The sequence below is a fragment of the Salmo salar genome, chromosome ssa14, assembly GCF_905237065.1.
Source record: "Salmo salar chromosome ssa14, Ssal_v3.1, whole genome shotgun sequence".
NCBI classification, from domain to species: domain Eukaryota; kingdom Metazoa; phylum Chordata; class Actinopteri; order Salmoniformes; family Salmonidae; genus Salmo; species Salmo salar.
In genome coordinates, this window is record NC_059455.1 from 75,134,177 (window position 1) to 75,147,410 (window position 13,234).

Here is a 13,234-nt window from a genome sequence, read left to right on the forward strand (position 1 = left end):
AAATGTTATAGAACTGTTACAAAGTTGTTATTTATAAAAACAGGACATTTCTTTTGAGCTCCCTCTCCCAAAATAAAGAGAAAAAAATAAAGGCGACACTGACTAAATCGATTTGTTGTTTCCTAGAACATTCTTGTGATTGCAGGTAAATGGATGAAAGCACGATCCGTGTACCGTTCGTTCAATATCCGAATTTAAACAACAAATACGGATACCATTTGGATCTGTGGATATGATCATGCACTGACTGAAAATGTGTCAATTATAGCCTACTAGTGTACATACATAATTTCAGTCTCATCATCAGATGTATCAGACAAGGCAAACTCAATAACTGCTTGGTAACATTCCATGCATGCGTATTGGAGGAATTAACCGGCCTATAAAACTCACTCCCACCACTATGTGTTCTTATTCTTGTCACTCCATGTTTCTACTCCGGCGTTATCCACAATCAGAGGAGAATATATTTTTTACATTTTTGTGTGAACTGGTAAGCCCATTTTTTTCATTAAAAATGACCAACGATAATATCAAAATATTTTAATATCAAAATGTTGCTAAATGTGTTATTGTAACTTTAAAAGTAACAATGACTTTGATTGAGAGTCATTAGTACAATTCTTTATTTTAAATACATCCCCCTTGTAAACTGATCTTCAACATTATAGCACAGTCAACGTCAGTTGAATACTGTATATAGCATATTGGCAAATTCTTTTTGACAGGTTGGAAGTAACAAGTGTTTGTTCACCTGCCCTAACTCACTTATTTTTTGTATCACTCACAGGGTTTGGTCTAAAAGAGGGGAATTATGATCACTCTTTCACCTGTACCCTTTGTGTCTGGGCTGTGTATAGGATTTCTGTCTATTCAATACTTTGTTTACTTGGACACCAGCACTGCAAAACCAGCTGTTTTCTCACTGGGTTACTCCAGTGGAGTTCATTATGACAAAAGGGTTCCAAGACACATACTCTCAGGTAATTGACTTCTGAATATCCATTCACTGCATTTTATTTGTGGCTTTCTTAATCCCAATATTGTAATAGAATGTTATTAATCAAAAACGAATATAAACAAATGCGTTGAGGTTTTCTCCACTTCCTATTAATGTGTAAGGTCTAAGTCTAAGTAGAAAGCTTTTTTTGTGTGTGTGTGAGAGAGAATCTTCTAACATCTGTGATTCCTGAAAGAATTCTGGTTCCAAGAGGCCAGTGGATTAGAGCACAGTGCTGGGAACACTACTGTTAGGGGTTTGATTCCTGCATAGGCCACATGCAGTTGTTTCAATGACACAACCAAATACTTTGGATAATAGCATCTGCTAAATCAGAGTTTCCCAAACTCGGTCCTGGCCCCAACAAAAAAATGTGGGTGCTCTAGCACAACACAGCTGATTCAAATACAGTGCCTCCAGAAAGTATTCACACCCCTTGACTTTTTCCACATTTTGTTGTGCTACAGCCTGATTTAAAATTGATTAAATTGAGATTTTGTGTCACTGCCCTACACACAATACCCCATAATGTCAAAGTGGAATTATGTTTTTAGACATTTTTGCAAATGTATAAAAATGTATAAAAAATGAAAAGCTTAAATGTCTTGAAAAGTTGAAATGTGTTTAAGAAGTCACATAATAAATTCATGGACTCACTCTGTGTGCAATAAGTGTTTAACATGATTTTTGGTACCTCAGTCGAGCTGTGAAGTTCAAACATAGATTCAACCACAAAGGCCAGGGAGGTTTTCCAATGCCTAGCAAAGAAGAAAAACCCAGCTATTGGTAGATGGGTAAAAACTAAAATCATTGAATATCCCTTTGAGCATCGAGAAGTTATTAATTACACTTTGGATGGTGTATCAATACACCCAGTCACTACAAAGATACAGGCGTCCTTCCTAACTCAGTTGCCAGAGAGGAAGGAAACGGCAAAATGTTGGAATATTGCTGTGAAGACTTGCTTCCATTAAGCCACAAGAGCATTAGTGAGGTAGGGCACTGATGTTGGGCGATTAGGTCTGGTTCACAGTCAGCGTTCCAATTTATCCTGTAGGTTTTAGATAGAGTTGAGGTCAGGGCTCTGTGCAGGCCAGTCAAGTTCTTCCACACCGATCTCGACAAATATTTATTTCTGTATGGAACTCGCTTTGTTCACAGGGGCAATGTCATGCTGAAACAGGAAAGGGCCTTTCCCAAACTGTTGCCACAAAGTTGAAAGCACAGAATCATCTAGATTGTCATTGTACAGAATGTACATATGTAAGGATAAAGTGACTAGTCAACAAGATAGATAATAAACAGTAACAGCTGTAACGTTTGCTTCCAACTCACACGCTCAAACATGTAGATCCCCTGAACGCAGCGCACTTTCCAGCTCACACTCTCAACACACATAGATCCCCTGAACGCAGCTCACTCTCCAGATCCCAATCACCTGTTCACACACCTGTATGTCATTATCACACACTATTTAGTTCAGTTCTTTGCACCCCATCATTGTGAGGTATTGATTGTTTTGTGTCACACTTCTACTTGGAGTGCTGGTTTTACTGTAATTTAATCCTCCCATGTATGATAGTTTTGGCCTGCCTCACTAAAAATGCGTTTTGCCTATTACCTGCCTGTAGCTAAGCCTATCGAATTTCCTGTTATCAACCTATTGCCTGATCTCCCGGATGACATTACTAGCCTTTTTCCCTGTCTGTACTGTTGCCTTTTTGGACCCCCCGTGTATGACCTTCTACCTTCCCCTGGACCCAGCTACTTGCCTCCTCCTGTGGTTGTTTACAAATAAACACCTGCTGTGCCCTGCGCATGAAACCAGCTCTCTGTCTCCCATTGTGTTCATGACAACAGCAGTATATGTGATGAGTGAAAAGAGTTGCAAAAAGGGTCAATTCATATAGTTAACCAATAGCTACCCGGACTAACTATTTAGCAGTCTTACGGGGTTAGAAGCTGTTCAGTGTCCTGTTGCTTACAGACTTGGTGCATTGGTACAGCTTTCCATGCAGTAGCAGAGGGAATAGTTCAGACCTTTTAGGGTCTTCCTCTGACACCGCCTGGTACAGAGGTCCTGGATTACATTTACATTTTAGTCATTTAGCAGACGCTCTTATCCAGAGCGACTTACAAATTGGTGCATTCACCTATAATATCCAGTGGAACAACCACTTTACAATAGTGCATCTAAATCTTTTAAGGGGGGGGTTAGAAGGATTACTTTATCCTATCCCAGGTATTCCTTGAAGAGGTGGGATTTCAGGTGTCTCCGGAAGGTGGTGATTGACTCCGCTGTCCTGGCGTCGTGAGGGAGCTTGTTCCACCATTGGGGTGCCAGAGCAGCGAACAGTTTTGACTGGGCTGAGCGGGAACTGTGCTTCCTCAGAGGTAGGGAGGCGAGCAGGCCAGAGGTGGATGAACGGGGAGCTCGGCCCCAGGCCAGAGGTGGATGAACAGGGAGCTCGGCCCCAGTGATGTAATGGGCTGTACACACTACCCTCTGTAGTGCCTTGGGGTCAGATGCCAAGCAGTTGCCATACCAAGCCGTGATGCAGCCTGTCAAGATGCTCTCAATGGTGCAGCTGTATACCCTTTAGAGGATCTGAGGGCCCATGCTAAATCTTTTTAGCCTCCTGAGGGGGAAGAGGTGTTGTCATGCCCTCTTCATGAATGTGTTGGTGTGTGTGTGAACCATGATTATTCCTTAGTGATGTGGACACAGAGGAACTTGAAGCTCTCAACCTGCTCCACTACAGCCCTGTCTATGTGGATGGGTGCGTGCTTGGTCCTCTGTTTCCTGTAGTCCACGATCAGCTCCTTTGTCTTGCTGATGTTGAGGGAGAGGTTGTTGTCCTGGCACCACACTGCTAGGGCTCTGACTTCTTCTCTGTAGGCTGACTCATCGTCATCGGTGAACCGGGCCTATCACCGTCGTGTCGTCGGCAAACTTAATGATGGTGTTGAAATTGTGCAAGGCCACGTAGACGTGGGCGAACAGGGAGTGCAGGAGGTGTCTAAGCACGCACCCCAGGACCGAGTTTGGGACACCATGTGCTAATTGACCACACTTTTTATTCATTATTTTTTAAATGATCTCTTTCAGATGAGGACAGGAGTGTTGCAGCCAACCTGTCCCAAAATGTACGACTACTATGTTGGATCATGACTGGGCCTAAGAACCTGGAGTCCAGAACCAAACACATCCGGGCCACCTGGGGCAAACGATGCAAAAAAAAACCCTCTACATGAGCTCAGAGGAGACAGAATTCCCCACGGTGGGGCTCAACGTAACTGAGGGACGAGACCAGCTCTACTGGAAGACCATCAGAGCCTTCCAGTACATCTACCAACACCACCGCAACGACTACGACTGGGTCCTCAAAGCCGACGATGACACGTTCGTGGTCATCGAGAACCTCCGACACACATGCTTTGGGTTTGGCATTCAAAGTGTTTTATGATTGAGTAACTACAGTAAATATTTACTCATGGATTTACTCATGGCATTGTACTTATTATAAGTAAGTAGCAAAGCTTGTGCTAGCCGGAAAGGCTCTTAAGACAAAAGCCTATATCTTGTTACTGTAGCGTGAGGCAGCATGATGTACAGGGCCTTATATAAACACTTGTATAATGTTTTATACAGGCTTAATACAGCAGTTGGTATACTACCTAAATAAGCCTTTCTTAAAGTATGGGTCGCGACGTGTCAGTGTAAATGTATAATTATTGATTTGGCCAAGTGCATCTGCTTCTCTGCTCAGTTTGGCAGCTGCGCGAGTTTGAGAGGGAGATGCCCGTGTGCTTCGCGGTTTACCGGATCTTTTTTCTGCAGTTTTCTTGAAGATCACTCCGCGACCCACCCGATGCAGCACTGTCGTTCAGGCAGCAGATGATCCGCTGTTAGCCATTGACTCTTCATTCCCAATCACTCACCGCTGTTATCAAATGGACTTATGCTAGTCACAAGTTCTGACTGAGCTCAATTGTCATGAAACGCATATACAGCGATGAGTTTCTCTCTCTTTCATACAAACTTATAACGAGGAGCGCCCACAATGTGTTTTGTGTGAGGAAGTGCTTAGTAATGAGTCTCTCATGACGAACAAATTAATAAAACGACACGTCCTGACCAAACATCCACAGCATGATGGTAAACCCAGTGAGTTCTTTCAGAACAGGACAGAATGCTTCAGGAAACAGTGCTTCGACAGTGGAAAAGTAAGTCAGCTAGCAAGGCATTGTTGTCATTTTATAACAGGTGATGAGAAGCAGAAATAAGGGAGTACTAACTCTCATAGTAGTAGATGTGAGTTTCTCTTTCATACAATCCCCTGGCCGTGTACACTGCTAATAGCTAACATTCGCCAAAGCAAGCTAGCTACCAGTGCAACCCAGTAACAGCACAGATGATGATGAAAAATGATCAGGCCTACTGTACATCTTACTGTAGAAATGATTGTTGAAAAAACTAGTCTAGGTTGGAACTGTTGCTGTTAAAATACAATAATAATTGTTATTCTTAACTGGAATAAACTGATTGAAGCAAGATGCTTTTTGAGGCAAACACACTCAATACAGTTCTGGGTTGTTCATCAACAGCAGGAAGCGGTCTCCTGCCTGACTGAGAAAGCAGTAGATGTTCTGGTCCAGTTTGGCACCACATACCTATGCGAGTCAGGGTTCTCAACTCTGGCATACTTAAAAACAAGTACAGAAACACTTTGAAGGCTGAGCATGACCTCAGTGTTGTACTGTCAAAAACAGAGCCCAGAATAGACATGCTCATTAGGACTGCTGTGTGTTTTCTGGCCTACATCTGTGTGATGTGATCAATCAGTTTATTCCAGTTCAGAATAAAACATATGTATTGTATTTTAACAGCAACAGTTCCAACCTAGACTTAACAATAATTTCTACAGTAAGATGTACAGTAGGCCTGATCATTTTTTTTAATCTGTACTGTTACTTAGGGTTGCACTATCAGAAAGCCTGTGTGTGTTCTGTTATTCGTCTGTGTGATGTGATCAAATCCGTTTATTCCAGGTCAGAATGAAAATTATTTATTGTATTTTAACAGCAACAGTTCCAACCTAGACAGATATGTAAGAGTGTTTTTAATGGGGGAAAATTAACATTAATAAATATTTATATGGATATTTAATTTCATTGTTATTTGTTTTTGTCTATATTGCATTTGTTTTAGGCGTAAGTGCAATGAGATGTACTGATATGTATGTATAGTTGCATATTTTCCTATGCTTGGGTCCCAGGAAAACACAGAATTTCTCATTTGGGTCCCAGGCTGAAAACGTTGAAGAACCCTTGACCTAAACGACTATTTATATACTTAATCAGACTGTCGTTCTTCTTTCTCCCAGGGCCCAGAATGTTGTTCAGATCACATCGTATCATTTCACTACATCTATCCTGTAGAGATGTACACGCTGGAATACTTCACCTATCATCTACGGCCCTATGGATACAAGTACAGGTACAACCCTGATGCTGCAGCAGCTGAAATTGAGAGTAACACCACCACACCTGTCTCTGCTTAACACAGAGATATCACAGACAGACTACTGCACTGAAGAAAGAACTTATTTCTGTGTCATGTTTAAATGCCGAAACAACAGCCTGACATTGCTCAGCTTACCAAAGAAAGTGGCAATGAGACTAAGGAAATGGAACCACTATCAAATTCATTGACATGGTAGTTTTAAACATATTTTGAAGCTATACATTGTATTTGTTGTCTATGTAAACAAACATGAACAATAGAGTTACAGTTTTTTTGTGACAGGGTGAGACAGTTGTACTAAGTTGAGTTCATTCTGTTGATAGAGTTTCACATTTCCTTCTTTGCTTTTGTTATACAATGTAAAAAAATATCTATTTTACAGTCGAGTGTTCATTTTTTCCAACTTACAGTTAAACAAAGGTTAACATGATATTTTGTTAAAATGAAAATAGAAGTATGTACTTAATGGGTTCTACAGATTTATGGAGGTCTAGTAAAATATTAAATTCAGATTGATAGCTAAAGATGACATTTTGACAAAGTTCAGTACACAACAGATCATTTTATGTTATGAGACTCCTGACCTGTGAGAATCTGTTCAGTTCAGTGTTTTTGGTGTGGAAGTTAAGGTGTCTTTTAATGGACAATTATTTGAAGCAACACAATGAGTAAAAACAAGGGTGTGAAAATATAAAAAATATGAACTGGTTGAATATTTGTACAGTACAGGGGGTGGTTCACAGACTACATAAAGAACACAATAGAGAAATAGAGTATACAGGTCCTCTGGAGCATCAGTGTAGCAGTGCTGTCGTTCGCCTGAGCTTTGGTCAAACTGTAACTGATATAGAGACTGTGTCCCAATTCTCCACCCTTATCCCAAAGTATGCACTTACATACTCCACATCCTTGGGAGAATTGGGATGCAGCCATAGATAGATAGGGAGGCCATGTCCTCAGTGCATCCCTCTGACATCAACATTGGGAAATGTGCAGGCTTTGTATCCGGCCCAACTCTTTAAACAAAGCACCACTGTCTGTTACATGCGAGAACTGGTTGTGAGAACTGGTTTTGTAACATTATGACGTAATCTGAACAAGGAAACAGATCTGAGTCTGCCATAGACAAAACATTTATAGTGGGTGTATGGAAGTGTGAAGAAATCCATGTACAGATAAGACAAAGAGCAGCATACTCTCCAGGGCTGTGCCAAGATACACAGTTTAACAAAGACTGTCATCAACATCAAGCTAATTTCAAGCTATCAAATTATTAAATAGTCATCCAGGGAGTATCAAAATATAACTTTTCCCCAAATGTAACTTTAAACAGGCCACGCAGTGAGCATAGTTGGGATGTGATGAGACATTATCTATAACGTTTAAAGAGTTTACAATACTGCAACTATGGTGACTGCTTTACATGCAATGCATTTTCACACTGTTTAAACTCAAATACTTACATTTTAAATAATCGCTGCTCTCTCACAGACGTCATAAACCAAAGGGTTATATAAAGGTTTTTAACATCATCGAGTTAATGTCAAAGCAGTTTTGGCCCTGTTCCATGCCGATCTACAGAAATCAAGACATCCCCATCACAAACCCCTTAAGGGGCTCTTCATTTGTGTTGTTAGAATAGATCCCTTGTCTGTTCTTGCCACACTCTGATTGGGTTCACCTGTCTTTGTGCTTGTCTCCACCCCCCTCTAGGTCTTGCCCATCTTCCCCATTATCCCCTGTGCATTTATACCTGTGTTCTCTGTCTGTTTCCAGTTCGTCTTGTCAGGTCTTACCAGCATGTTTTCCCGTCTTCCTGTTTTCTCAAGTTTCTGTTAACTAGTTCTGACCAGCCTGCCTGCCGTTCTGTACCTGCCTGACTCTGACCCGATTACGAACCTCTTCCTGGCCTAGACCTGTCTTTTGCCTGCCCCCTGTTTGGGTCAATAAACATCTGTAATTCTAGCTGTCTGCATCTGGGTCTTATCCTGAGTTCTGATAGATATTTTATCAATGTATTTAGATAGGCCTATGCTATTTGCATGGATTCCATTTTGAATTGACTGCTATGAGTGTCAGTGTAAATAAAACTTAACTAGAACCATATACTAGGCAGTCTAGCATCTAGTCTTAAACTTGATCTAGAGTCTTGAACTTGATCTCGAACCACATACTGGGCAGCGTCATGAAGTCGTCTATCAGGTACACGTGCTCCTCATCTGGGCCAGAGGTGATAGCAATCATCTCAGCCTGGAATTCTGCTTACAGCGGGCCTTTCTTATTTACCACTCCGATGACAAACATCTCAATGCTGGCGGCGTCCTCAGGCTGCACTGCATCACACCGGTCTGCCTGCCCATCGGTTAGTACCACGGCGACTTTATGAACACCGGGCCGCGAGGCCTGGAACAGCTGGTTGGCTCTCAAGATGGCACTACCCATAAAGGTGCCCTCGCCCAGGTATAGCATCTTCCTCACCGCAGTCAGAGAAATTACATAGATTGACAGACAGACAGATATACCAGTGGATGAATGAATGAGTGTAATTAACATCAGACAGAAAACTATAATTTGTGTGAGATTGAGGCCATCAAGCTTAGATTGTAGGATGGCCTGGGTGTTAAGCATGGCCCAGTTTAGGTCACCTAATAGCACGAGCTCTGAAGATAGATGGGGGCAGTCAATTCACATATGGTGTCGAGGGCACAGCTGGAGGCAGAGGGTGGTCTATAGCAAGCGGCAACAGTGAGAGACTTGTTTCTGGAAAGGTGAATTTTTAGAAGTAGAAGCTCGAATTGTTTGGGTACAGACCTGGATAGTAAGACAGAACTCTGCAGGCTATCTCTGCAGTAGATTGCAACACCGCCCCCTTTGGCAGTTCTATCTTGGCGGAAAATGTTATAGTTAGGGATGGAGATTTCAGGGTTTTTGGTGGTTTTCCTAAGCCAGGATTCAGACACGGCTAAGCCATCCGGGTTGGCAGAGTGTGCTAAAGCAGTGAGTAAAACAAACTAAGGGAGTAGGCTTCTAATGTTAACCTCTTACATCTAGACGTTCCGCTAGCGGAACACCTGCTCCAATATCCAATGATAGGCGTGGCGCGAATTACAAATTCCTCAAAAATACAAAAACTTCAATTTTTCAAACATATGACTATTTCACAGCATTTTAAAGATAAGACTCTCCTTTATCTAACCACACTGTCCGATTTCAAAAAGGCTTTACAACGAAAGCAAAACATTAGATTATGTCAGCAGAGTACCAAGCCAGAAATAATCAGACACCCATTTTTCAAGCTAGCATATAAATGTCACAAAAACCCAGAAGACAGCTAAATGCAGCACTAACCTTTGATGATCTTCATCAGATGACAACCCTAGGACATTATGTTATACAATACATGCATGTTTTGTTCAATGAAGTTCATATTTATATCAAAAACCAGCTTTTTACATTAGCATGTGACGTTCAGAACTAGCATACCCCCCGCAAACTTCCGGCGAATTCACTAAGAATTTACTAAATTACTCACGATAAACGTTCACAAAAAGCATAACAATTATTTTAAGAATTATAGATACAGAACTCCTCTATGCACTCGATATGTCCGATTTTAAAATAGCTTTTTGGTGAAAGCACATTTTGCAATATTCTAAGTACATAGCCCAGGCATCACGGGCTAGCTATTTAGACACCCGGCAAGTTTAGCACTCACCAATATCAGGTTTACTATTATAAAAGTTTGATTACCTTTTGTTGTCTTCGTCAGAATGCACTCCCAGGACTGCTACTTCAATAGCAAATGTTGGTTTGGTCCAAAATAATCCATCGTTATATCCGAATAGCGGCGTTTTGTTCGTGCGTCCCAGACACTATCTGAAATGGTAAATCAGGGTCGGCGCATGGCGCAATTCGTGACAAAAAAAATCTAAATATTCCATTACCGTATTTCGAAGCATGTCAACCGCTGTTTAAAATCCATTTTTATGCCATTTTTCTCGTAAAAAGCGATAATATTCCGACCGGGAATCTCCTTTTAGCTAAACAGAGGAAAGTAAACAAAGCTTTCGGTCGACGCGGGCACGAGCCTGAGTCTCACAGTACTGTAACCAGCCACTACCCAAACGCGTTACTTTTTTTCAGCCAGAGCCTGCAAAGCCACGATTCAGCTTTTTACCGCCTTCTGAGACCCTATGGCAGCCGTAGGAAGTGTCACGGGACAGCTAAGATCCTCACTCTTCAATAAACAGAGACAAGAAGAACGACACCTTGTCAGACAGGCCACTTCCTGCCTGAAACCTTGTCAGGTTTTTGCCTGCCAAATGAGTTATGTTATACTCACAGACACCATTCAAACAGTTTTAGAAACTGTAGGGTGTTTTCTATCCATATGTAATAAGTATATGCATATTGTAGTTACTGGGTAGGAGTGGTAACCAGATTAAATCGGGTACGTTTTTTATCCAGCCGTGAAAATACTGCCCCCTAGCCATAACAGGTTAACATGCATGAAACCAAGGCTCTACGGTTACAGAAGTCAACAAATGAGAGCACCTGGGGAGTGGAGCTAGGCACTGCAGGGCCTGGATTAACATCTACATCACCAGAGGAGAAGTAGGATAATGGTACGGCTAAAGGCTATACAAACTGGCCGTCTAGCACGTTCGGAACAGAGAGTAAAAGGAGCAGGTTTCTGGGCACGATAGCATAGATTCAAGGCATAGTGTACAGACAAAGGTAAGGTAGGATGTGAGTACATTGGAGGTAAACCTAGGCATTGAGTAATGAAGAGAGAGATATAGTCTCTAGAGACGTTTAAACCAAGTGATGTCATCGCATATGTAGGAGGTGGAACAACATGGTTGGTTAAGGCATATTGAGCAGGGCTAGAGGATCCACAGTGAAATAAGACAGTAATCACTAACCAGGACAGTAATGGACGAGGCATATTGATATTAGAGAGAGGCATGCGTAGCCAAGTGATCATATGGGTCCAGTGAGTGGTTGAGTAGGCTGGGGACACGGCGATTCAGACAGTTAGCAGGCCGGGGCTAGCAAGCTAGCAGTTAGCAGACCGGGGCTAGCAAGTTAGCCAAAGGGCCTTTGGGGGACATCGCGATGGAGTTAAGTCTGTTTTTGCATCTTCGTGCGGTGACGTCGACAGACCAGTCATGGATTAGTAGGGTTCCAAGTAGCTCTAGGTAGCTAGCAGTTAGCAGAATGGGCCTTCAGCGGACGTCACGCCTGAGGGGCCTGTTGGAATCCTCGGGCAGATTATGTCAGTATTCTAGTCGTAGAGGATGACAAATGAGATACATATTTATTGGTTAGATATTTCATACATAAATTAATAAATGGTTTGCTAAACAAATCCTCGGAGGCTATCAGGACACAGGCCTATGCCATTCTGCCTGTAAGGCCATTTTAATTGCAGAATCCAGAATTCTGACTCTGAGACCCATACTGAATGTCAGAATAAGGTGTCTAGTCTCACTCCAGATACAGAGAGAGCCAGTACCTGTCACAAAATACCTGTTGGATAAGTGTGTGTGTATGTATGTGTGTGTGTCTAACATCATTTACATTTACATTTAAGTCATTTAGCAGACGCTCTTATCCAGAGCGACTTACAAATTGGTGCATTCACCTTATAATATCCAGTGGAACAACCACTTTACAATAGTGCATCTAAATCTTTTAAGGGGGGTTAGAAGGATTACTTTATCCTATCCCAGGTATTCCTTGAAGAGGTGGGGTTTCAGGTGTCTCCGGAAGGTGGTGATTGACTCCGCTGTCCTGGCGTCGTGAGGGAGCTTGTTCCACCATTGGGGTGCCAGAGCAGCGAACAGTTTTGACTGGGCTGAGCGGGAACTGTGCTTCCTCAGAGGTAGGGAGGCGAGCAGGCCAGAGGTGGATGAACGCAGTGCCCTTGTTTGGGTGTAGGGCCTAATCAGAGCCTGAAGGTACGGAGGTGCCGTTCCCCTCACAGCTCCATAGGCAAGCACCATGGTCTTGTAGCGGATGCGAGATTCGACTGGAAGCCAGTGGAGAGAGCGGAGGAGCGGGGTGACGTGAGAGAACTTGGGAAGGTTGAACACCAGACGGGCTGCGGCGTTCTGGATGAGTTGTAGGGGGTTTAATGGCACAAGCAGGGAGCCCAGCCAACAACGAGTTGCAGTAATCCAGACGGGAGATGACAAGTGCCTGGATTAGGACCTGCGCCGCTTCCTGTGTGAGGCAGGGTCGTACTCTGCGAATGTTGTAGAGCATGAACCTACAGGATCGGGTCACCGCCTTGATGTTAGTGGAGAACGACAGGGTGTTGTCCAGGGTCACGCCGAGGCTCTTAGCACTCTGGGAGGAGGACACAAGGGAGTTGTCAACCGTGATGGCGAGATCATGGAACGGGCAGTCCTTCCCGGGAGGAAGAGCAGCTCCGTCTTGCCGAGGTTCAGCTTGAGGTGGTGATCCGTCATCCACACTGATATGTCTGCCAGACATGCAGAGATGCGATTCGCCACCTGGTTGTCAGAAGGGGGAAAGGAGAAGATTAATTGTGTGTCATCTGCATAGCAATGATATGAGAGACCATGTGAGGATATGACAGAGCCAGGTGACTTGGTGTATAGCGAGAATAGGAGAGGGCCTAGAACAGAGCCCTGGGGGACACCAGTGGTGAGAGCACGTGGTGCGGAGACAGATTCTCG

At 42.9% G+C, this 13,234-nt stretch overlaps 1 pseudogene; it reads left to right on the forward strand.

Annotated features, from left to right (window-relative positions):
- Positions 1 to 790: 790 nt before the first annotated feature.
- LOC123726595 (glycoprotein-N-acetylgalactosamine 3-beta-galactosyltransferase 1-like) lies at positions 791 to 7,051 on the forward strand (annotated as a pseudogene).
- The last annotated feature ends 6,183 nt before the right edge of the window (positions 7,052 to 13,234 follow it).